General features: G+C 46.9%; 1 protein-coding gene and 1 non-coding gene across 9 annotated transcripts in view; both read right to left on the bottom strand.

Moving 5' to 3' along the window:
* Positions 1-26809, bottom strand: part of LDLRAD4 (low density lipoprotein receptor class A domain containing 4) — a 374896-nt gene that overhangs the window by 102075 nt on the left and 246012 nt on the right. The window lies entirely within an intron of this gene.
* Positions 19984-20088, bottom strand: LOC128572146 (U6 spliceosomal RNA). Its single transcript, XR_008376059.1, has one exon. It is a non-coding gene; the product is annotated as a U6 spliceosomal RNA (small nuclear RNA).

The following is a 26809-nucleotide window of genomic DNA, read 5'->3' as shown; positions in this document are numbered from 1 at the left end:
TTACTGCAGGGAATCCCAGGTGGTATCCAGGGCTTTACCTCCCCTGTCAGGCAGGGAAGTAAAAAGCCAGGTGTGTATGGTGCTACCTTGGGTAGAAAGAGGAACAGAGTGCCAGGTGGTGTGAGGGAGTGTTAGAAGCCTTGGGGGTGGAGGCAGAAGCCCCACATCAAACCAAAATGTTGCAAAGATGGCTGCAGGGCAAGTGGGAAGGCCACGGCACCGGCCTGGGCCTCTGACAAGTGTCAGGTCCCTTGAGGGCCTGCCCTTCTCTTCTTGCTGCCAGTTTAAACCCCACAGGGCTCTCTCTGTGCCCCAGAGGCTCTGAGCCCTCTCTTCTGCCCCAGCAGCCTATTTGCAAGGACACAGTGATGCCTCAGCCAAGGGCAGCCTCACAGGCTCGGTGACAGCCCCACCAGTAGCAGTGAGGTGTCTTTGCAAGCTCACTCCTGAGGCTGACCTTAAGGGCAGAACTGACACTTTGTGAGCAATATTAAATCCACTTATTTGGTGACTGGGCCTCAGAGTATTCTCCACTGAGCTGAGTACTGTTAGCATCAGCGTTAACAGTGTCTCACGAGGGAGCCTGCCTCAGGGTGGGAGGTCCACCTGCTCAGCACAGCTGCAGATGCTGCCGCTTTGTCCCGTGACCCTGCTCTTCCCTACGCAATGGAAACGTTAATAGTGATGAGCATTATAAAAATGCATCCAGACACACAGACAATCCACACTCTTGAGACACACAGTAATGTAAAGAAGAAAGAGACCAGAAGACCACTCAGAGAGAGAAGGAAGGGAGAGGGGAAAGTGGGGAGGACCCTGCACCAGGACCTGTCTCCTCTGCTCTTATTGGCCTGTTGGGGAGCAAACCTCCAGCCCTCTCTGAGGCTGAGCACTCTCAGATGCAAATAGGGAAAACACTCAAGGATCTGGCAGTGATGAAATTTGCACACTATACAGAATGACACCGTGAATTCCTATATTATTTTTGCTCTGAGTAGAATAAAATAACACCAAAAAAAGTAACACAGAAATGATAGTTAATGCTCAAGTCAACTCCAGAAAATCTTGCCCATTATTTAAAACGTTTAGCTCAATCACATGCGACTGCACAATGTGTTTTTATGATTATTGCTTTCTGGCTTTACTTTTGCAGCTAGCATCATTTCCCCTCTCACAGACATGTCTCTTTTTCTGTGAAACATTTTCCAATATTATGAAACCCTTCCACGCACTGTGCCCTGTGCACAGCTCACCTGGAGATACTTTTCCTTCAGCACGCAGGCTGAGTCACAGCGATGACAGGGCCCTTACAGGCTCCTGCAGAAATGCTGATGGCTCCAGAGACGCTGCCTGGCCACATCAGGACAGGAAATGGACACAGAGAACACATGTCATGCGCTTCTTCTGAGAGGGTTTGCTTATATTGATAATAGTGGCATAAAAATCTCACAGGAAATTAGCCCCCCTCTCCTTCAAAAGAAAAGGAAATAAAATTCTCAGATTGCAGTTGAGTCCTTGATATTTCAAGCATATTTAATACTTAAAAAGTTTCCTGAAATTCAAGATGCTGTTCTAAATTTGCAGGAGACTCACTGAGGCGACTCACACACACGAGAGGCAGGCTGTTGAGACAGTGACCCAGGGCAGGTGGCAAGCATGGCCTGGGCTACCTTGGAGTCCGTCTCCCCTCACTGCTCACGGCAGTGTGGGGTGAAGAGTGCCAAGCGGAGGAGGTCCCCAGATGGTCAGTGGTATAGGCAGAAGCCAGGAGGAGACCTGGGGTGTCCTGTGAGGACCAGGGCAGCACAAGGAAAATAGGCCCAGAAAGCCCCAAAGTGTGAGAATACCAAGCAGATTAAAGAAGTGACAACAATGTCCAGGCTCTGCAACCTCTGCTGCCCTCTGGTTACCCTCTGCTTCAGTTTCTGCCGAGGCCTGGGGACCACGTGGCTCTGCCACCCTGTGTCCACTGTCCTGAACCTCTCCTGGTGCCCTCCTCCTGTCCTCATGCTCTACCACAGTGACAGCAGGGTCTACTGCTTCACAACACGTGGTGAAGCAGGCCTCAGCTGCTCATAGGCCCAGGGCAAGCTGTGGTGCCGGCACCCAGCCAAGCTAACATCTCCAGCTCAGTTCCACTCTTCAAGCCACACATTGATGGGCCCATGCAGGCCATCCCACTGACTCCAAGACCCTCCAAAGAGGACCTGCCCTCTGGGGCATACACACTGAAGTCAAGTTTATGGGGTGCCCTTGCTGTTCTGGGGCTCTTGCCTAGCCAGTCTCCAGGGATCCAGGATCTCCAGGGTCCACAGGAAGCTCTGTGGATCACAAGGCAGAGGTCAACTCTAAAATGGTTAAATGTAAGACTCCAAAGGCAGGCGGAAAGGGTCTGGGGGAGGGTGCCCCGCACACTGGCCAGGCCAGCCACACTCCTCATTCTCCCAGCAAGATAGAGCCCGGGGTCAGTGTCTCTGTTGTACAAATGGGGACACTGAGGCTCTCAGATGGGAAGTCACTGGCTGGAGGTTGAAACGACACCAAAGCAAGAGTGAGGTCGCAACGTGCAAGTGAACTGGCTCCCAACAGCCGCCTCCACCCAGAATGCCACTTTCCAGGTGAGTTCAGTTCAACACATCCAGGTCCAGCACACGCCCTGTGCACAGGTGCGCATGCGCCCTGACCCCCGGACCCGTGCTCACTCTTCTAACACTTCAGCACAGCGAGGGTAACAACTTTAACCAGAACAGCCTGAATTTAGAACCCGAGTGGGATGGAGAGTGACACAAGCCAACTGAACTGCATTTTAATTCTTTGGAAGATCAGGAAGATCAAGTCACACTTAAAAGTTTCAGAAGAGAAGGATGAAATTGTAGGCTTAGCTCCTCCCTGGAGACCAATGCAGGGCTCCTACTCCTTTGAGCCACAGGTGCTGCCCCAATCCTCTAAATTCTTACCTTCAGAAATCAGAAAAAGAAGATCATACTAACTCCAAAGTATGTAAACAAAAGGAGATAACACAAATCAACAGAACAGAAAAAAAGTACTAGCGAAAATCAATGAAGAGAAAAGCTGATTATTTGATAAGGTCAATAAAACTAATAAGTCTCCAACCAGACTGATTAAGAAGAAAACAGAAAGACACGAATTACCAACATCAAGAATAGAAGAAGAGGGTGGCTCAAAGGAGTAGAGCAGCAGCCCCATATACTGGGGGTGGTGGGTTCAAACCCAGCCTTGACCAAAAACTGCAAAAAAAAAAAAAAAGATATGCATGTACTTAAGCTAACTTCATTTTGTTTTAAATAGAAAGAAACTGTATTATCTACTTTTACGTAAACATTAAGATGTAACAAAATGTGAAATTAAGAAACCCCAAGACATAATAAATGTAACATGTCAAACCTGAAGGGTCAGCCCCTTCAGAGGTCTCCATTTTAATGAACCTATTTGAATCCCCAACTGCATTTGCCAAACCCCCTCACCATGGCTGCTCATCCTACTCCTTGTTGCAGACAGAAGATGCCCATCTGTCACCTTCCCAGCTCCCCACCTTTCGGAAACAAGACCTTCCTGGTGCACACCTGGAGGTGAGAATCTCAGACTGGTTCAGAAGCCTGAGTGGGTAGGACCCAAGGAAAACACCAGAGAGCGTCTGCCATGAACACACAAGAGACCCGAGGAGCACAGCCGTGCTGAGGTGAGGCTGGAATGCCCACTCTCCCGCTGCCCCGGCAGCCTGGTCACTCCCACTGGCAGAGGTGGAAAGGTGGACGCACAGGCAGAAGAGGGGGGCCACATCGACCCCCAACAGCTAACGGAGGCAGCGGGCACATCACAAACTCTAAATACATATTCAAGGCCATACTTCAGATAACACTATAAAACATTATTCTTCTACTATAAATAGTACACAATTATTCATTATCATAAATTTCTTACTAAAATTTGTTCTAAACAGCCCCTAAATGGTCTATGATTCACCACTGGGTTTGGGTTCATTTAAAGAAGTAAAATACATTTTAATACAGTCAAAGGAGTGAAAATACACTTGGCCCAAATGACACAGATAGGACGCGGCTTTTGTAGTAGCTGCCAAGTTATTCCAGGTCCTCATCTGTGGCTTGTCAGCTTCTACCTGAATGACACAAGTACGGTTCCGCGACACGGAGCTTATCAGTCACATCTCTGCACGCAGATCTCATTTGTAGTCATTTTTACATGGAATTCGGCCCCTAGGAGCACTCAGCGCAGATACACAGACCAGCCTTTCTAGGGTTTAGGGGAAAAGGAGTGTAAAAGGAATCATGTGATCAGCTACAGGCAAGGCCACAAGATGTCAACACTCGGCCTGCAGCAGAAGATCTTCTAGAGCCATTTCTAGATAGTGTTCCATTTTCAAGGAGCTGCTGGGCGCTGGGAACAGCAGTCCCCTCACTCCATATTCAGCAAGGCCATCACACAAGCTGGTCAGAGACCCCGTGAGGACTGAGGGCTGCGCCCCGCTCAGCCACCACTGGAGCAAGTACAGGACCGAGAAAGCCCAAGAAACAGCTGGAAATGTTTTCCCCTCTCAATGCACTGCTTTAGGGCAAAATGACACAAACACACACAATCAACAGGTAACATCTGTGAGGCTCATTCTAAGAGCCCGAGGCAGCTGGCAGCATAAGGTACTGCCGTGAGGACCAGCGGGATCTTCACACCTGCAGACAGGACTCCAGGGCACTCGCCACGGGAACAAAACCAAGTATTGGAGCTGATTCCTCACCAGCCTGAGAGAAAACAGGGACGGCTCCAAGATTTCCAGTAATGACTACTGCTATCAGTACTTTATAATTTAATTTTTTCCATAGGTCTCATTCTTCTCCTATGGTATTCCTCATACTTACAACAGTTTTTATAAGTCAAAACACAGAGCATGTAAGCAACAGGGCTGAGACAAAAGTCAGATGATAAATGGTCACATGTTCACAGAACGCATCCTGTGACAATGACGGTGTCCAAGCCAAATGTAATCCTGGCCTGCTTCTTCGTCCTCATGTCACTGGTATCATCATAAACAGAGCCGTGGTAAAGGACGACCACTTCCTGATTCACACCACTGCCGCACAGGCACTCACAGGAGCTGTTAACAAGGCACCTGTCGTAACTCAGAACCTCCTAGTTTGTCTGATGAGAGCAAGCACCAAAAACTCTTAATGACTCTGGAAGATCTGCAACAGGCCACTTTTCACACCTGTATCGAATTACAAAATCATCTAATCATGTAAATATGCTTAACGAGAAGATAATCTTCACAACTAAATTTGGCAAACAAATATTCATAGTTAAAGTACAGACCAATTCTGTGCGGGAGGTTGAGAGAGCACACGCTCACTGTTTAGCAAGAGCAGACAGTCTACAGCCCACCAATGTAGGCGGTGGGGTAAGGGAGCACACGTCCACCAGAGGCAGGAAGGACAGAGGCCAGCAGGGAACAGTTATCCCAAGTGTGGCACAGGTGGAGCTGTGCATGTCACTGAGACGTGAGGGCGTTTCCTTCTCACACTAAAATTCATTTGTAGCTCTCACGGACCAGGAAACTGAAACTGTGAACATCCTTGTAACCACAGGGAAGGCTTCAAAGTAATGCTTAACCGTCAGGTAGGTCAGCCTCTCTCCCAAACTGCCCTCCATGGCACATGGGAGCTCAGCCAGCCGCTGCTGGGCCTTTCTCTAAACATAAAAAGGACCACATGGCTAAACAGACAGAGAGATTACGTCATCACAGAGTCCAGCAGGCTTCCCGACTTCTCAGGCATTCAACAGGCCAAGAGGCACCTTCAACAACAGGAACACAGCAGGTGGTCTAGGACCTGGCTGAGGGTGGGGATGGGGCCATCAACAACGTCCCCTGCATTCTTTTAACAGACAGAGTCTCACTTTGTCACCCTGAGTAGAGTGCCGTGGAGTCACAGCTTACAGCAACCTCAAATTCATGTGCTCAAGTGATCCTCCTCCCTCAGCCTCCCAAGTACAGGCACCCACCACCACATACGGACAGTTTTTCTATTTTTAGTAGAGATGGGGTCTTGCTCTTACTCAAGCTGGTCTCAAACTCCTGAGCTCGAGCAATCCACCTGCCTCAGCCTCCCAGAATGCTAGTATTACAGGCGTGAGCCACTGTGCCTGGCCCCTTACATTCTTTGATAAAGACAATTCTGGCCTTCTTACCCTTCTGCGAAGTTCTACGCGAAGGCACTTTTGAGTTGCCTCCTCTGGTTCACCCATCCTAAAGAACAGCTGCCCCTAAACACCTCCTGTGTGGACCATCTGTAGCAGCCGGGCTGCGGACACAGTGTCCTCCCACCGTGTCTGAACAGGACACTTGCTCTGTCAGGAGCTATCTATTAAGGTTTCAGCAGACAGAACACTAAAGACATGTGAAATACAGGTTAGGAAAAGTCAGACTAGAGCTCTGAAGGCTGTGGCTGCTCCCACCCACTGCTCCTCCAGATCCCTGCTCATCCTGCACAGGGAAGGCCGAGTGGGCCGGTGAGTGAGGCTGCACCGGCAGACCCGTGAGCTGCTCTAACTCCACGGCTGAGAAAAGAAGGTTTTCCTCAAAAACTCCTCCAAGGAACTGCCAGCAACTTACATTACTGCCCAGGCCCCTAACACTTGTATTTGTCAGGAAAAGCTGGGCCGATGCAGGCCCACGGAGGACATTCACGGTCCCAAGTGCACACGCTCTTGTCCCGGTCCTCGTGAGCGCTCACTGCCTAAGGTTGCCTGCAGCTTATGAGGGTTTCACCCAGCAAACTCCAAGTACATTTTAAATGTCAAGCTTTTGTAGGTGACAGTCCCTACTTTAAACATTAGTACGTGGTTATAAAATATCCTTAGAACCATGTGGAGCTCATGAAAATGAACAGTCAGTATGAACTGGCAAAGAGGTACGTCTGAGGTATTTATCAGAGAGAATATGAGATACGGCAGAAAATGTCATTTTTGCTAGCTTTTGGAAGATATTAAGTCTCTTGGGGAGACACTAAGACCCCCTTGAGGAAATTAATCAAAATAAACTCTGACAAGGGAAGGGCTGACCCCAGCTCCCTCCTCAGGACACCAGGGAGGACAAAGCACATTGACTCTGAACCTGTTTGGAACTAGAGGGAAGATGAGTTCTACAGCCATACAGTGAACGAGATCCCTACAGCAAGCTTCTGCTGAAAACAACTAAAGCGCTGGATCAAATAAAATATACAATCTTTAAAATAACAGTAAGAAAGAAAAGCAATGCTCAGAGGCCAGGAGCTAATGAAAGGAGCTTAGAAAGTGAAGTGAGTGCTGGAGTTTCTCCCCTTCAGTATTTGCCAAAGTGGTGACTTTGCATTTCTGTTTTAATGCCCTCTGACAGTACAGCAGACAGAGACAAAGCCCAGAGGGGGCTGGGCCTCTGAGAAAGTGCATCCTCAGTACAGTGAGGAGCTAGGAATAAACACCTCCCTTATGCCCATCCTACCCCAGTGGCCTGCAACGCAAATTACTAGTCTGGGGAAGACAGGTCAAACCATTTCCTCCCATGAGAATCTGTAACCATAAGCCTGTCCTTAGGAAGGATTATAACCTAGGCTCATTCTCTCTGGGTGTATCAAAAATACCCAAGGCAATAATAGAAAGTGGTCAGAGTTGGGGGTGCCTGCCTCACACGCCCCTGGAGAAGCCCACCTTTAACCTCATCCAGGAATTCCCACAACTGAAGTTTTAAGAAATGTAAGCTCACGTTCAGAAAGATATCACAAAACAAACAAGAAACAAAGAACTATGAGTGAGAGCTGAGGGAGACTCTCAGAGTTCAGATGTGGACAGCATCAAAAACAAGATAGAATTAAGGATGATCAGTATTTTAAAAAGAAAACATCAGAAACTTTGTACAAGGAGCAAGGCAATTTTTAAAAATGGTCAGTCTGATTTGAAAAAGAACAAATACAGGCAGCCCTCATGTGACAAAAATCTGACATGTGACTCACATCAACAGAGGCTATTACAGGTCACAGGTAAATGTACCTGTTCCAACTTACATACAAATTCAACTTAAGGACAAACCTGCAGAGTCTATCTTGTTTGTAGCCCAGGGCTGCCTACAGGACATCTGAAATGAAAAATGTAGCAAATGAAACACAAACCTGTCAGACGCAGCTAAGGAGAGAGCAACCACTGACAGGACCCAGAAAGGGCAGAGGGAGGAGCTCGCCAGGCAAGGCCCCCACGGAGAGGGTGAGGAGGGCAAGGCAGAGACGGTATCGGGAGAGGTCATGGCTGAGAATTTTCTAGAACTGCTAAAAGACACCAATCCACATATTAAGAATCTCACAAAATACCAAATAGGACAAAAAGAAAAAAGAAAGCAAGAAGATAAATGCATGTCTAGACACATTATAGAGAAAACAAAATACCGTATCAAGGCCTTACAAATAGCAGAGAGAAAAGCTTTCCCACTGGTGAGTCCCCAGCAACTGCAAACCCCACTTTCCCTCCAGAGGCCTCAAGTGTGCCTCTGAGACTGTATTTCTTGTGTGGAAGCCAAGCGTTCACCTGCCACCCTCCCCCACACAGCGGCAGTGTTTACGAAAGCTCAGCCTTTAGGTCACAAGGCCTGCAGGTGCCCGAGGGCTCCCTCCAAAATGAAGCCTCTCACGGCTATTCAAGGGGCTCCTTGCTGGGATAGCCAACTCATGCATGTGCGTCCTGCAGGCAATTATCCCTAAATGGGGAGAAATCCAACTAGAAAAAGAAAATTTTCCTCTGAACTAAGTGATCAGTGACACTTGACAGCCTCAACTCACCAGCCAGAGTTGGTGTGGATAAGACCGGCCCTAGACATCCTCTGGCCGGTCAGTGCAGTCTGTACCATCACTGATACACCCTGCAACACTCAGGCCAAGAGGAAAAGGCAACAGAAGGAAGCATCAGGGAAAGCCCCCTGACTCACCCAAGCAGCTTTGATGGCTTATGGGATTTCCTCAGCTGGCAGGGTCCAGGACCCTCAGGGCAGGGGTGAGGTCCGTCCCACCAGTTGTCTTCACTCTGCTGGAGTGCTGTGAATAATCATGCTCATTAAATGTTGCAAGAGACAAACTGAATGGATTTGACCAGCCTTTGTTTTGGTCAACAGAATGAGGATCTCATGGTAAAATATGCCAGAAGCTGGGCGGCGCCTATGGCTCAATGTCATACATGGAGACGACTTTGAGGAATCACAGCATTTCACCTTGAGAAACATTCCCCATAAAATGCAAATAAAGGCCTCAAGCAGTAGTGATTTTTTTTTTTATTAAATCATAGCTGTGTACATTGATATGATCATGGGGCATCATTCACTAGCTTCACAGACCGTTTACCAAGTTTCACACATACCCTTGTACGATGCACCGCTGGTGTAATCCCACCAATCCCCTTCCCTCTACCCAGCTGTAGTGATCTAACACGATTTAGAAATGTTTAGCCCTACAAATCTGTGTCATTATTTGGCTTTTCTTCATTAGGTCCTTAAAAGGCTAAAATAAGGAATCATTGACACATGAGAGAACTTATATGCTGGAATTCCTAAAGTCTACTGAGGTTTCTTCGGGAGGCTGGTGAAGTGAGCAGCCGTCCCTCAGTGCTGTCAGGACAGGTTGTCCGTGCTTCCCTGGACATCTACCGAAACATCTGATCAATTGTTCACTTTATCTAACAACATTTGCTAATTTTTCTTGGCTTTTGTGTGCTTTCAGGTCTTTCTTTTTCTTTCTTTCTTTTTTTTTTTTTTGTTTTTTTTGTTTTTGTTTTTGTTTTTTTTTTTGAGACAGAGTCACTTTGTCGCCCTCGGTAGAGTGCTGTGGCATCACAGCTCACAGCAACCTCAAACTCTTGGGCTTAAGCAATTCTCTTGCCTCAGCCTCCCAAGTAGCTGGGACTACAGGCATCCTCCACAATGCCCAGCTATTTTTTGGTTATAGTTGTCATTGTTGTTTGGCAGGCCCGGGCTGGGTTTGAACCCTCCAACTCTGGTGTATGTGGCTTCAGCCCTAGCCGCTGACCTACAGGTGCCAAGCCCTTTTGGGTTTTTCTTAAGTCTACTGTCCCATAACCATAAGCTTTTTGGACAAACTTGGCTTTCGCTGTTATGCTCAAACTGAAACATAAGAATCACACCACTCCCAGGGCCAGGACAGTGCTGTTCATCTCCTGTTCTTTGCTGCATTTTGGAAGCTTTAAAAAAAAAAATCCAAGCAGATTGTGGTTTATTTAAAACCAATATAATTACATAGGCAGGCAGAAGAAAGAGTGAGTGCCAGGGCCCTGCCCCGGGAAGGTACGTTCTGGAGGTATCTCCCAAACCTGGGACTATCCACACCACGTGCTCCACCATCACATTCTTTTTCTCTAACTGCTGACCCTTTAACAAGTCAATCATTTAATTACTTCATAACTATTTATATACAGCAAAAATGTCCATGAAGAAAAAAAGGTGCCCACCCACCACAATGTCTTCCGTGCTTAGTTTTAAAACCATATGATGGAATGAGGACCACACCCAGCTTACTGGGAGTGAGGGTGGGAGGGAACTTGTGCGACAATCTACAAATGAAAGACAATCATAATTTCCAGTCTCCCCAGCCTCCCACGTAGAGACTGGGCCAAGCTTAAACAGAGCCGCAGTCAGGAGACGTACTGAGATCCCGCACTCGGCGTAATGGTGTAGTTTCAAAACCCTTTTGTGCTTCCTGCTGAGCATTCTCCATTGGTCTATCTGCAATTTATCTAGGTTCAGTCTTTGAGTCTTCATCAACAGATCTCTAAATGCTCTTGTGTATTTTAAACTTAAGAAGACGGGCTGTGGGCGGCGCCTGTGGCTCAGTGAGTAGGGTGCCGGCCCCATATACGGAGGGTGACAGGTTCGAACCCAGCCCCAGCCAAACTGCAACCACAACAAAAAAATAGCTGGGCATTGTGTTGGGCACCTGTGGTCCCAGCTACTTGGGAGGCTGAGGGAAGAGAATCACCTAAGCCCAGGAGCTGGAGGTTGCTGTGAGCTGCGATGTCATAGCACTCTACACAGGGCAACAAAGTGAGACAGAATAAGAAGAAGAAGAAGAGGAAGAGGAAGAGGAAGAGGAGGAGGAGGAAGAGGAGGAGGAGGAAGAGGAGGAGGAAGAGGAAGAGGAAGAGGAAGAAGAAGGGCTGAGTGTGCCAGGTTCGCTTCACCTGGCACGCCCTTACCTTGGTCCGACAGGTACCCCACGAATAGTCTCTAACTGCTCCCAAGAAATCAAAGCCCTACACAGTTCCAAGGCACAGGCCCCTGGTGATTTAGACAAAGCAAGAAAATTTCACAAAAGCTCCTAACACTCCCGGGAACAGGGGTGCCATGGACTGACAAGTAAAGCAGGGTGAAGGCTGTGATGGCCTTTCAGCTTCTGACCAAGTGACCAGTCCCAGGACTTCCCACCCTCCCCAAGGAGCAGATCTGAAGCTCCTGAAGTTTGCATTTTCAGTAACAAAGAGGAGAGGAGACATGGAATTTAATTACTTCTTAACTATTTAAGTGCTGCAAAAATTGTCCACAGAGATAGAGTTGGCTACCCTCAAAAGCATCTTGGACGTAGCTCACAGTGTGACAAGGACGATGCTATTCTTATTACCCTTGTTCTTCTGCTGTCTACATGTTTTCAGAAGCAGCAAACAGCGCAGATCCCAGGAATTTATACTAGGCTGTCTATAAGCCTGCAGGCAGGAAGGGAGCAGAGGACATTACAGAGGACAAAACTACAGTGGGGGCTGACAGACATGGCCACCCCCTTCAGGACAGCCCTATGTCCCCAGGGCAGGTGCTGTCCAGACAGAAGCAGTGTGGGTGTAGTGCAGGCAGGATGACTTGTTAATCAGACCCACACAACATGCAGGGCCTGGATCTGGTGCTGCCTATGCCCCTGCCTGCAGTTCAGACCCTAATTAGTTTAAAGAAATTGCTGCTGTGCCACCAGCGTCTGTGGTCGAATTTGACACACTGCACTCATTGCCTGATCATCCCGGGCAAAGTCCAAAGGCCGTGAGAGAATATAAGATGTTATTCTCAGAGAAATGTATAAAATCACCCCAAAGCATTTTATTTTTTGGTGTTTGTGGCAAGTAATCTATGTTGCCAAATTTATTTTTAAGCAAAATTTGAAACTCATAGTACATGTATTAGCCATTGGGAATGTGACTACTAACACCCAGGACAGTATCTAACCCTAGGAAGCAATCCTCCCCCAAACCAGTGGAATATTTAAAGCTAAACACGAATGCAGTCATTGTTAACCACTGGTGGGAGGAGGCAGAACCCAGGAAAAATCAATCTCCAGTCTTCTCAAATTAAATACAGCAGCCATTAGAGTCTAAGGCTATTCAAGGAAGAATTGATGGAGTGGGTTGACACAGGACTACGGAGCACATGACGTTAGTCAGCACATCTGAGTGGCATGTGAGCATCAAAAGCAGGCAAACCAGCAAGAGCATGACGCACATTCAGACGCAGCAAGACTGAAAACTACCCGGCACGGACGCCACCAGCACCGACCGTCCTGCTCCGGAACTCAGGGTCAACACCGTACAGCCCCCCATGACATTCCTGTCTTAAGACATTTGCTATCAAAGCTGCCCCCACCCCAGGAAACAAGGCCATGGGCAATTAAGTGACTATTAAGTCTGTGTGAATCCATAGAGCCCATTCATTTATCAAGACCTGGGGGAGGTTTGGTTTAGTTGGGGACTTCATGCCACCAGGAGGTAAAGTACGGCTGCACATCCTTATCAACCTGGGTCTGCCCTGCAGGCCCAGCACAAGACACAACCATCTGAACACTTTCAGAAAGAAAATGATGCTCACAACATTTCCTTTGCCTTCCTCCCACTTTAAATGAATTAAGCAACATAAGTGCTCTCATCAGAGACTTCCTTTCCATGTACAAAGGCGGGTCCCTCACCAAGGACATCTACCCACATGTGCAGAGCCCCAGATGTGGAACATCTGGCCCAATGCCAGTGACACGCAAAGCAAACTTCTTGAGGAGGCTCCTGATTCAGTCTGATTTGGGGGCTGAGCTGAGCAAACCCAATGTGTGGCAAAGAGGCTGAGAGTTTTGCCTCTCCAGAGTTGACTCTTGCCAGTACACCCCAGTGAAGGCCACCCCTGTGGGCTGTTCTGGCACAGATATTTCCAAGGTGTCCAAACTTTTTTCTTCTTTGCCGTACATTGGAAGAATCAGACTGGTTTTGGACCAATGTTAAATACACACTCACAAAAGCTGATGAGTGTAAAAATGGTCCATGCATAATTTTCAAAACAAACACCACAACAGGTAAGCAAAACAGTCCTCAAATAATCTGCGTGTGGCAGGACACCCCTGACAGCCCTTCCTATCAGGGTCAAAACCAATCACTGCCTTTCTCATCTCAAAACTTACAAGTCAGTGCTACAGGGAAATTCTACCCATCAGAAAAAGACGACAGAATTCATAATATATATTTCCTTTATCCATAACTTTCAAAGAATATGTCCATTTTATAGTGAACTTATAACCTGTGTGATTATCTTTGAGCACATTTTTCTTTCCCTTTTCAGAAACAGGATTAAAAAGCTCAGGGGAGAAGGGACCTTCTGGACCCGCCCAGTTCCCTCCGCTTCCTCCCAGATTTCTTATGGACCCTACCACAGGAACACAAGAGCGCAGGTCCCACAGTGTTGTGGAGACCTGATCCTAGCTCATAGGATTGCTCCAGAAATCACGTCTATCGTCCTAACCTCAGTGTGGCAGCCTTTCTTCAGAGGGTCTGAATGTAATTCCAATCCCATTTGTCTGAGCAAATGAAAAGGTCTCCTCAGCACCATCCCTATACCTCTCTCTGGGTCCTGTGTATGTAGTTTTTTTTTTTTTTTTTAGGTTTTCTTCTTACTCCTCATACAAACCACATTAATCCCATAAATGCTTCGACTCTATTTCCCCAACCTTTAGGCCATCCTCTCCTGTTCTCTGCGTCAGGAAAGCTAACCAGCTGTCTTAGCCTCACCTCAACACTGCCAGCCCTCTAAATGTCTTTGTGACTTTCTTTGCAACTCTCTCTAAAGAACTGACATCATAGAACCAAATAGTTTCAGAGTTGAAAGAGATCTTGTCAAGGTTATCTGGCCTATTCCATAAGAGAGACTGAGGTCTGCAAGAGGCTGTGTGACGTACAGGAGCCCCTCATGGCTGCTGGGGCTTAACCATCACAGCAATCGTGGGTCCCGATTCCCAGGAATAACATCACCTCTCCTGTTTAAGTCCTAACCATTTTTAGGCCATCCTAGCTTTACCCAGATCAGATATAAAAGCACTTCAGTGACCGTCACTTAGTTAAGTAACAATTGTCCCTGAACAATGTGACTCACATTCCCGTTACTGAGACTTACCCACACCTTGGAGATATCACAGCTTCAGTTCAAAATCACAGTAAAGTGAATCACAGAAACTTCCTCATTTCCAAGTATATATAAAAGTTATGTTCACAGTTACTGCAGTCTATTGAGTATGCAATTGCTTGTCTTAAGGATATACATTAATTAAAAAACACATTATTAATAATAAAAAAAATGCTAGCAATCACCTGAGCCTTCAGTGAGTCCTAATCTTTTTTTTTTTTTTTTTTTTTTTTAGTGAGTCCTAATCTTCTTGCTGGTGGAGGGTCCTTCCTCAACATTGATGCTGCTGGCTGATCAGGGTGGTGGCTGCTGAAGGCTGGGCTGGCTGTGGCAGTTTCTTAAAACAAGACAACAGTGAAGTTTGGCACACTGACTCTCCTTTCACAGAATAGTTCTCTGTAGCTTGCAACACTGACAGCATTTTTCCCACAGCAGAACTTCTTTCAGAATCAGTCCTTTCAAACTCTGCTGCTGCTTTATCAGCCACGTTCATGGAATACTCTAAATCAGCGATTCTCAACCTGAGGGTCGCAACCCCTGTGGGGGTCGGACGACCCTTTCACAGGGGTCACCTAAATACATCCTGCATATCAGATATTTAAATTACAATTCATAACAGTAGCAAAATTACAGTTATGAAGTAGCAACGAAAATAATTTTATGGTCGGGGGTCACCACAACATGAGGAACTGTATTAAAGGGCCGCGGCATAAGGAAGGTTGAGAAGCACTGAATCTTTTGCTGTAATTTCTGCAGTGTTCACAGCGCTGGAGCAGGAGCAGATCTGTCTCAGGAAACCACTTTCTCCTCATCTGTTCCAGTGTCATCCTGAGACGGTAGCCCATCAGTCCCACCTTCAGGCCTCACTGCTAATTCTGGTTCTCTTGCTATTATTCCCAACACATATGCAGTCCTTTCCACCACTGAAGTGTAAACTCCTCAAAGTCATCAATGAGGAATGGAATCAACTTATTCCAAACTCCTGTAAATGTTGACCTCTTCCTACAAGTCATGAATGTTCTTAGTGGCACCTAGAATGGGGAATCCTTTCCAGAAGGTTTTCAGTTTACTTTGCTTAGTTCTATCAAAGGAATCATTACCTATGGCCACGGCAGCCTAGGAAATGTATTTCTGAAATAATAAGACTTGGAGGTCAAACTGTCTCCTTGACCTGTGGGTTGAGAGTGGGTGCCATTGTTGGCCGAGGGCTGGGCTGTGGGTGGGTGCCGTGTCGGCCGGGAGCCAAGGGTGGGCACTGTGTTGGCCGGGGGCTGCAGGTGGGTACCATGTTGGCTGGGGGCTGGGCTGCGGGTAAGTGCTGTCAGCCAGGGCTGCGGGTGGGTGCTGTGTCAGCTGTGGGCAGGTGCCGTGTCAGCTGTGGGTGGGTGTCGTTGTCGGCTGGGGGCTGGGCTGCGTGCCGTGTCAGCTACACGACAATGACATTCTTCTCCTTGCATTTTTCCATCAGAGCTCTTGGGTGACCAGATACACTTTCAATAAGCAGTAAAACATTTTGAAAGGAATTTTTTGTCTATTTTTTTGAGCTGTAGGCAGAGTATATCTAGTATAATTCTTAAGCATTCCAGCACTTTTGGAATATAAGTGAGCACTGGCGCCAACTTAAAGTCCCTGCCTGCATTAACTCCTGGTAAGAGTCAGCCCAGGCACTGCCTTCTCTCAGTAGGAAGGTCCCAGGCGGCATCTTCTTCAGAGAAGGCTGTTTAGTCTACGTGAAAATCTGTTATGTAGCATTGCCACCTTCACTAATTACCTCAGCCAGACCTCTAGATAACTTGCTGCAGCTTCTACATCGGCACTTACAGCTCCACCTTCGCGTTTTATGTCATGAAGAGAGCTTCTTCCTTCAACCTCATGGACCAACCTCCGCTGACATCCAGCCTCCTCCTGCAGCCTCCTCACTCTCCCCGCCTTCACAGGATTGAAGAGTCAAGGCCTTGCTCTGGATTGGACTCTGAATCGGGGAATGTATGGCTAGTTTGATCTTTTATCTGGGCCACTCAAACGCTCTTCAATAACGCTGTTTTGTTTCTCATTATTCATATGTTCACGTTTTTTGTGAAGTCTCTATCCCTTTTAATTACGTTCGAGAACTTTTCCTTTGTATTCACAACCTGAGTGGGTGGTGTAAGAGTCCCAGTTTTCAGCCTGTCTCAATTTCAGACACACCTTCCGCACTAAGCTTAATCCTTTCCAACTCCTGCCTTAAAGCAAGAGACATGTGACTCCTTCATCCAACTCTGAGAGGCCACTGTGGGATTACGAATGGGCTACGTTCAGTATTGCTGTGGACCAGGGAGGCCACTGTAGGATTACGAATGGGCTACGTTCAGTATTGCTGTGCTGGACCAGGGAGGCCCAAGGACAGGGAGAGAGACGGGACCTCACGTCTGTGGAGCATCGAAACCCCTCGCATGACGGATGAAGACTACTGCTCACACGGCGCGGCGTGTGGTGCCCTGGACAGTCACAACAGCCACATCAAAGATGCTCACAGATCTCCACAGCAGATATTACACATCTGAAGCATTTCAAGAACTACCAAAATATGACACAGAGACACAAAGAGAGTGTGAGCTATTGGGAAAACGGCACCCACAGCCCTGCTCAGTGGAGGGTTGCCACGAACCTTCAATGTGTGAGACTCACAGTGTCTGAGAAGCACCATGAAGCACAGCAGGATCGAGGAGGAGCCGGGAGGCGTCACTGTGAGTGCGCAGGGCCACTCCGTGACCGCCCTGCATTGCTGTCACGCACACACACACACACCGGGGAAACACATGTGCTAGTTTACAGACCAGGGTCATCAAAAGAGGAAAGTGTCTAAGAAAAACGGACATGCAGCTAAGAAACAGAAAGCAGCAATCCTGGAAGTGAACTTCGAGTCTGCCATCAACAGACAGGCCTGCTGGGGGACAGCCTCCTTCTGTGTGGCCTGCAAAGGGGCAAAGGGCCAGGGGAGAGGGGTGATGCAGCCAGAAGAAGGGACATGGAAGAAGACCCCACATTAGAAAGGCTCTGGAGCTGGTTCACAGCACTGGAGCAACAGGACAGGATGTCGGAGGCCGACCCAGACACAGTGGGGCAGGGCCACACACAGGGTGCAGGTGTACTCCCCCCACTGTGGGGGGGGGGCAGCACCACTCGGCACCCTGTAAACATCACAACTCAATCCTCAGTGTCTCTAAGCTCTCAAATCACAGTATCCTAAACAAATACTAGCTCTGCTGCTATCCACCATTCCCGATCCACTGAAAATCTCCTTTTCACTATCGGGAGAATCTAACTTAGGCTCAGCCTCTGAGTAACCAGCTCCTGCTGCCTAGAACTTCAGAGACACTTTTATGTTTCTTCATTTGGAAGAAATCCCCATTTCCTGGAGCCCCCTGAAGAAGGGATCAAGTAACTTACCCAAATCACACAACAGAGCTGGGACCTGAAGCTCTCCCAACTCCAGGCCCCGTCCCTTGAGCCCACACAGGTGTCCTCAGTGGGAGTGATGGGGCCTTTTCCTAAGTAGACATCCCCACATCTGAATCATAAACCCAATGGCAAGGGATGGGGTGTCTCCCTGGAAATGCTCGCCTAGGACCAAACCCGGGGCAGCAATCCAAAGCCCCTGGACCCCTTCACAGACAAGAAAATGTGTTTTCTACAAATACACGCAGAATGAAGATTCTATATTACTTACTTCACTCATGCAACTGTTCATTTAAAGATGGTGGATATTCTTAAAAGCTATGGTCTCCATCTGGCAAATACTGCTGTGAATGGCACACAGGTGGCCCTTAATCTACGTCCGAAAAGAACACAAGGCTCCTGGGCTCTGTTGGCACCACTAGTGACACTTCACATCCATGAAAAAGGGAACATGTCGGCAGCGCCTGTCCATATGCCGGAGGTGGCGGGTTCAAACCCAGCCCTGGCTAAAAACTGCAAAAAAAAAGGAACACGTCTTGTTTGAATACGGATCTGGTGTTCAAGCCTGTATTTCTGAGAGGTGAGTGTCACAGATGGGTAAGGAGATGACTCTGGAACCACAGAACCTGGTTCAAATGCAAAAACTGCAAAACAAAAACAAAAAAAAACCTTTATCACATATCATCATTTGATAGAGCTGATAGTGGCCACAGAAAAGCCACAGGAGATGGAATTTTTGTGGGTGCCTGTGAAACATACAGGGAAACGTGACTGCTTCCTGCTGCCCTTCATTTTGAGCATCCCCCCCACCCAAGTTCTTTCTATCACAGCAGATATTTGCTTCATTTTCCCTGACCTGCAACAACTGGGCCCACAGCCTGTGGGTGTGAGCGAGGCCACTTCGTGGTGGCCACACGGAGCCCAGAGGCTCCCTGCCAGATGAGCTCCCTCAGGCTAGGTGGGGAAAAGTTGAAAACCCACCCAGGAGCACAGAGAAGAACCATCTCACAGGCGACTACTACACAGGCGTGGCCCAAACAGCATTCCCAGCAGGCGGTCCTGCCTGGTCTCCAGCTGCGCACACCAAGCAGCCGCCCGAGCTGAGGGTGAGGAGTGGAGGGCTCAGCTCGTTCCCTCTGCCACTGGCCATGAGCTACTTTATCTTTTCTCCTATTTACTTTTTTCTTCTATAAAGGGTCAACAAATGGTTAAGAATTCACTGGATAGGGCTGGGCATGGCGGCTCACACCTATACTCCCAACATTTTGGGAGGCCGAAGCAGGAGGATTGCTGGAGCCCAGGAGTTAAAGATTGCAGTGAGCTGTGTGCATTCTAGCCTGGACAACAGAGGGAGACCCTGTCTCTAAGATAAAACCAAAAAAAGGAAGAAAGAAAAAGGAATATATTGGATGGTTATATTATATACCTATAATCCCTATATACCTCAGTACTTGATAGATTTTTTAAAATTTTTCTTTTATTAAATCATAGCTGTGTACATTAATGCAATGATGGAGTACAATGTGCTGGTTTTATACACCATTTGAAATAATTTCATTAAACTGATTAACATAGCCTTCACCACATTTTCTTAGTTACTGTGTTCAGACATTTATACTTCACACTTAGTAAATTTAACATGTACCCTTGTAAAATGCACTGTAGGGGTGGTCCCACCAATTACCCTCTCTCCGCCCATCCTCCCCCTCCCCTCCCTCCCCCCTTCTTTCCCCTTCATCTTGGGCTGCAGTTGGGTTACAGCTTTCACATGGAAGTGTGGGTGCTTATAAATTGGTTTCATAGTAGGGCTGAGTACATTGGATACTTTTTCTTCCATTCTTGAGATACTTTGCTACGAAGAATATGTTCCAGTTCTATTATCTTTCTTTAAGGCTGCATAATATTCCATGGTGTACGTATACCACAACTTATTGATCCATTCATGGGCACTTGGGCTTCTTTCATGACTTAGCAATTATGAATTGGGCTGCAATAAACATTCTGGTGCAAATATCTTTGTTATAAAGTGATTTTTGGTCTTCTGGATATATACCTAATAGAGGGACTGAAGGAAAAAAAATATGGAACGTTTCATGAATTTGCATGTCATCCTTACGCAGGGGCCATGCTAATCTTCTCCGTATCATTCCAATTTTAGTATATGCACTGCCAAAGCAAGCACAGATTTAAAATTTTTTAATGAGTCTGTGGTTAGAATAAACTTCATACACAAAAATTTGGTAACGTACATAGGAATAACTAGTATTCAATCATGGGGTATATGTTAGAATTAGTAAAACTTAAATCCAAAGAAGAATATTTGCAACATAACCCAAAGATTTCACTTTCTTTTGCTTTATACAGACAGTGTCTCACTCTGTCACTCAGGCTGAGTATAGTGGCAGATCATAGCTCACTGCAGCCTCAAACTCCTGGGCTCAGCAATCCTCCTGCCTCAGCCTCCTAAAACAGCTGGGACAACAGGTACATGCTACTACCCCACTCAGCTAATTTTTAAATTTTTTGTAGAGGGGGGGAATCTCACTATGTTGCCCAGGCTGGTCTCAAACTCCATGGGCTCAAGCAATCCTCCTACCTCAGCCTCCCAAAGTGCTGGGACTACAGGCGTGAGCCACCACGCCTACCCTAGATTTCACTTTCTAACCTAGATTTGTCTGTAGTGCCTGTTCAAAACTTCTATACTATGTACCACATGAATGTAAAGAGGTTTGAGGCCAGTGGAATAAAGAGATTTTAAGTGTTATGTTTGCTTAGATGTATCAAAAACACATTTTTAGCACAATTTCAAATGTTTCAAAACATTATTTTAGTTGCTAAAAATCTTGAAATAAAATCTCATCTATTGCAGAACACCTCTTGTATTTATCATGAATTAAACCAAACCAAACAAAAACCTGTTTCCGTCACTAGTCCCTGGTTTTCAGAGAGGGCATGTGCGTGCCCAGGAGCGTGGGGGCTGCACACACAGGGGCACTTGGCTCCTCCTCTACAGCCAGACCTCACAGGCTTCTGTACTTCAATACCCCACCCACCTGCTTGGCAGACTTCTCACAACATGCCCTTCAAGATTTGAAAAAAAAAAAAAAAGCGACACGCTTTGTAAACAATGATAACCTACCAAGGCTGGAAAGAGAGAGACAGGAAGTGAGGGCGGGACCCAGACAGACAGACAGGCTCAAGGAAGCCGTGTCCCCAGGGCCCAGGCCTGTCAGGCAGGTATTGGGCCGTTTGGAGGCTGCAGACTTGCTTAGCATAGCAATCGGCTCTCTGCCCAGGAGGATGAGGTAATGTCTAGGTTTAATGCCAAAATCTCCCCAACTGGCAAGACACATCGGGTAAATATTTCTACTGCAAGAGACCACATTCATCTCATGTGGCTGCCAGTTTTATTACTGTTATTATGCTCATTAATATTAATACTCAGCCATCATACCTGCTTAAGACTGAAGATGGGAAAAGCAGTGGTTCTGCTGAAGTCACATTGGCAGGTGCAGGAGGAAAGAGGTACACCCTGCTGTGTCCCCCATCCCATCTCCCCAACAATGGGGCCACAGCACCACCCCCCTGCAATCCCTGCAACCGTGGCAGCTGCACAGAGACCCCTGTAACCTCCTCTCCTGGTTGTGAATCTGGCAGTGCTCAGTGAGAAAGGGGTCTTTGGAGGCCCCCTTTGAGCCACCTTAACAGTTAAAATATTTAGAAACGCAGTAGAACAGTGACATTGCCGACGGCTTCTTCTTCCTTCCAAAACACAACTCTAAATCTGCTATGCCATCTATTTTTGATGATCTGTCTTACGGCCTCACTAATCACACACACTGTGGTGCCGTGGTGCCGACACCCACCAGGCCCCCCCCTTTGTTCCCTGGACGACCCTGTCTCTGTGGTTACTGTCAACAAGCCACACTCACCTTGCAACAGCTCATCTTACAGAAGCATCTGCAGCTACACTCAGGGCTTCTTTCCTTTCATTAGATTTTCCCTGTTGTTTCTAGATGAGGCCTCTGACATCAGATTCTATTCAGTTAAAAAGAATGTTTTTTTCTGGGAGTCAGAAACTGAATGTAGAACTTCACACGGGTTTCACAAAGGACTACCAACAAGGGACAGTCACAAATTGTCACAGATTTGATCTCCCACTGAGGAGCTGGGAAGAAGGCTGCCCTCCCACAGGAATGCCTGCAGAAAGAGGCACAAGCACGGTGCCTCGGTGGATCTGCCCGAAGGCACTGCACACGCGGCAGGTGTGGGCCGCGGGGAAGAGCATCGAGGCCCCAACATCAGGGAAAGGGGATGCTCAGAGGACAGAATCAGGACACAAGTGTGGGCAAGTCGAGACAGACACTGCCCCTAGGGCTGCTGAGGGCTGGACCAGCAGCTAGTGGCTTAGAGTGTCTACACAAGAGATGCCACCAGCTTAGCTCAATTATTTTTATTTTATTTTTATGTTTTTGAGACACAGTCTCACTCTGTAGTCCAGGCTAGAGTGCCATGGTGTCATAGCTCAAAGAAACCTCAAACTCTTGGGCTCAAATGATCCTCCTACCTCAGCCTCCCAGAGTGTTAGGATTACAGGTGCGAACCACCGCTCCTGGCCTGCAATATTTTTTAACAGGTCAAATAATCCTCCCTAAACAGTTTGAAGTTATTCCCAATGTTTCCAAATACCACATCTTGGACATGTCTACACCAAATATGTGCTTCTTCTTTTTTTTTTTTTTTTTAAGAGACAGAATTTCACTTTGTTGCCCTCGGTTGAGTGCTGTGGCGTCACAGCTCACAGCAACCTCAAGCTCTTGGGCTTAGGTGATTCTCTTGCCTCAGCCTCCCGAGTAGCTGGGACTACAGGTGCCCGCCACAACGCCCGGCTATTTTTTGTTGTAGTTTGGCCAGGGCCGGGTTTGAACCTGCCACCCTTAGTATACGGGGCTGGTGTCCTACTCACTGAGCCACAGGCGCTGCCTCAAATATATGCTTCTAAAGACAAGATCAAACTCAGGAAGGGGATGTTTTGGAGGTGAGGAGGAAAGGAAATGAGACAGTGGTGGTTGCAGTGGTGAGCAGGGAGGCATGTGGCTGCCTGTCCCAAGAATAGTGTTGGAAGGAAAGTTGAGCTCCAGAGAAAAAGAAGAGTATGGAGATGGTCCCCAGTGGGGCAGGCGTGGGGCCAGAGCATGTCTTCTGCATCACTGTCCCCTGGGCCCCGGCCCCTTGTGCTGGGACACTCACACAATGCACATCACAACCAGCTGACAGAATATCTCTTCTTACTATAGCTTTGGTTTTCAGAAGTCATTCTTTTTCCTTCTCAAAAGGGAAGACTTTCATCATTTATACGAAAATTAAGGTTCCCCCAAATGTGTTTTGATTTGATATTATGACATGAAAGCCACTTCCACCTTCTTACGCAGCTTAGTAAACTATTTTTTAATAATTAAGAAACATTAAAAATGAATGCACAATAGTCATCCTGTATAAAAATGACCATAAGAACCCTTCTTCAGGTTGTAATAAAAAGAAGCTACATAATCTGCCCAATCGCTGGGCCGTCTGGACTGCCTTCAGACCAGACGGTGCTCACTGTGAGGCAGCAACAGACTGGGTGGAAATTACTAATTAATTGAACATTATTGCTTTAAAACGCATTAATTCATCTCATTTACTGCATTTCCTGAATACATACATATTTCTTATGTCCTGGTAAACTAATAAGAGCAAAATTTTTAAAGATTATTAATGGGGAGGCTGTAATCCTGATGCCACTTGGCTCTCTACCTCCCAGAGCGCAGAGACCCGGGCACAGGGCTGGCTACCGTGCGACGTGCTGGGACGGGTGTGTGAGCACACTTTACACTATGTGGCTTTGATTTCGGTTTACGTCAATGCAGTGGTTTTGTGATAACTGCCATAAACCTTGCAATCACAGCCTTCCTTCCCGTCTCCCAAACCCTGTATTAACCTTGAGTGTGGGGGACTCGATTCTAACACGGGGACTGAGCATCAAATTTCCTCCACGTGCTTCTCCTTGAAAACACTGGATGAGGTGACCCAATTCAGTGCTGACTCCGAGCCTCCCTCGCTCTACACACTTTACCTGGACACTTTAAAGGTTGAATTCTGATCTCTGTTGGTCTTCATCTCCGCAGCTCAGCTTCCACAGGAAAGATTTAGGTCAGATGAAAAGATGGCATTACAGTCTTCAAGAGAAGATTTGTTCAGCATTAGACTGTGCCACCGACTGTGGAAACTTAATCACCCAAATATCTTTTAATGGAACCAAACAGGAGGTAGGGGCCGCCTGGTTCACCCTGACTTCGCAAGACACCATGGAAATCATTCTGGCAGCGAGGCTGGCTCACGTTGAAGGTGTGGGTCTTGTTCTTCCAGAGGAACACATTCCACACTCTCTCTCCACAGTCTCCACGACTCGCGGTGCATTTCCTTACCACTGAGCTAAATCTGCAGGGGCTCATTTCCTCTGTAGCACCTCAGTACTGATGGGGACAGCTGGGTCTGGCCTCTGCATGTCACGCTTCCTGTCCTCCAAACACAGCCCAGCCTCCCCTGGGCAGAGCAGGGAGGCCCTGGGGAGGAAGCGGGCAGACAGAGCCTGGGCTTATTATGGAATTGTCTGTAAAGTTAACAGGAAACTATCCCACAGGAGGCTGGCGGAGGAAGGGAAGGTGACCCGACTGAGCTGGAGGAGGAGGGATGGAGCTGGCAGAAGTTGGTGGAGCAGCAGCACTATGATGTCACCATGTGACCCAGGTAGTGACCCCTCAGTACAAAATTAATAACTGCCTAAAGAAGGGGGGGCTGGGCCCAAAGACTTTGAGGCCCAATATAACGTGTAATTTTATTAACCTACTCATTGCTGGCCCATCTTAGCTACTTGAAAGGTTACTGATCCAGTTCTAAGAGGCAGCTAAGGGAAGATTTAGGAATCCTTGATAATTTCCTCCCCTTTCACTAAGGCACATAATTCGCAACACCGCTTTCAACACTCCCATCTTGTACTTCAGCAAAGAGGAAAAATACACCCTGTATTTCCTCTAAAACTTAAATAAATGGAGTCACTGCAAGGGACAGCACCGAAGCTGCTTCTTCGGCTGATGAATGGAAAGCATCTCTAACTGAAGGGCGGGCTTAGAGGAACAGATGTGACACGTGTATAATTTTATTCCCCAGGAGAAGTTTAATCTCTGAGATTTGTCAGCTGAAGAACAAGAGATTCGGGTTCAATCCCTTTTTCAGTTCTAAGTCCCCCCACCCCTAGGAGGGTCACCTCTTTGACACTGGAATTGAAACTGTTTCCCAATGTGTGAAACAAGGCCAGGAGACTGCACGATTTCAGATTTAACTTTTATAATGAAGCTGCGTATTTATGGACATACACTGGAATTGTAATAGTCCTTCCCCAGAAGCCCACCACATGAGCCCTTCTGAATAGTCCCATACACTTAGATTCAGAGGTACATTCTCTCAGACACTGATACACTCACTGTGAAAACACACAGAAGCGGGAATCTCTCCTCAGCACCAAACAAGACCTTAAGAGCCATTCTAACTGCCAAGACAGGGTCAGAAGGTCGGACAGGGTTGAACTGCACCTTGAACCTGGATATGAGCCCATTAGGCTCCCTTCACTGTTGTAACAGAAGAAAAGAGTGGCCTTGAAGGATGTGTGTAGAGAGAAGACCCCAAATTACTAGTTACTATCTTTAAGACTTGCTTAACAATCACTTAATAATCCACAGATAAAAGCCTCATCCCTGGGAAGCAACAGGACCCCCAAACTTCCTATGAGTCACGTATTTTCTTTAAGTTCCCACTGTAAACCAATTAATGCAAATTTTCTATATAATAGGCAAAGGTCAAAATGCATTATAAGAGAAGATACATTTACTTATTTTCTGGGAAACTTTCAGCGGGCAGTGCACTGTGAACGCATCAGGAGAAAGCGTGCAGCTCCTAAGCGTTGGCCTGAAACTATGCAGAAATGAATCCCAAGAGTCTGTTTTTTGTTTGTTTGTTAGTTAGTTAGTTTGTTTGCTTTTTTAACTGGAGCTCCTTGAAGCAGAAGTTATATATACCCCTTTCAGAGTACATGTGCTTTTGTGTCAGATGAGTCAAAAGGCAATATGGTTGGTGAACAGTCAATGTCAATATTTACTTGGTGCCTCCCTTTTCCATTTTTTTCACAATTATACTCATTTCTTAATCATTTTGAAATGTACCACTGCATCATGCACAGTAGGTGAGGTCCCCTCAAATACCCTCCCTCTTCCCGTATCCCCCCCTCTCCTCCCCTCTCTCTCCTCTTCCCTTCTACTTTCTGGACTATAGTTATGTTTTGCCATTCATATGAATGTGTAGGTGATTATATATTGATTTCATAGTAGTATTGAGTACATTGGATACTTTTTTTCCCCCATTCTTGAGATACTTTACTAAGAAGAATATGTTCCAGCTCCATCCAGGTAAACATAAAAGACGTGAAGTCTCCATCTTTTTTATGGCTGCATAGTATTCCATGGTGTATATATACCACAATTTGTTAATCCATTCATGGGTCGATGGGCACTTGGGCTGTTTCCATGTCTTGGCAACTATAAATTGGACTGCAATAAACATTCTGGTGCAAATGTCTTTGTTGTAAAATAATTTTTGATCATCTGGGTATATACCTAGTAGAGGAATTGCAGGATCAAACGGTAGGTCTACTTTTAGTTCCTTGAGTGTTCTCCAAACTTCTTTCCAAAAAGGTCATATTAGCTTGCATTCCTTTTTACATTTCTGAACCACAATGTCCCTCTCGAGTGATCCCAGTGCCCTTCTCCCTCTCTCCCAAATGACCCCAGCTCTTCTTGTGGCCAGGTC

This window comes from Nycticebus coucang, chromosome 19 (assembly GCF_027406575.1).
Source record: "Nycticebus coucang isolate mNycCou1 chromosome 19, mNycCou1.pri, whole genome shotgun sequence".
In the NCBI taxonomy this organism is placed as follows: Eukaryota; Metazoa; Chordata; class Mammalia; order Primates; family Lorisidae; genus Nycticebus; species Nycticebus coucang.
This window is presented reverse-complemented; position numbering and strand designations above follow the sequence as displayed.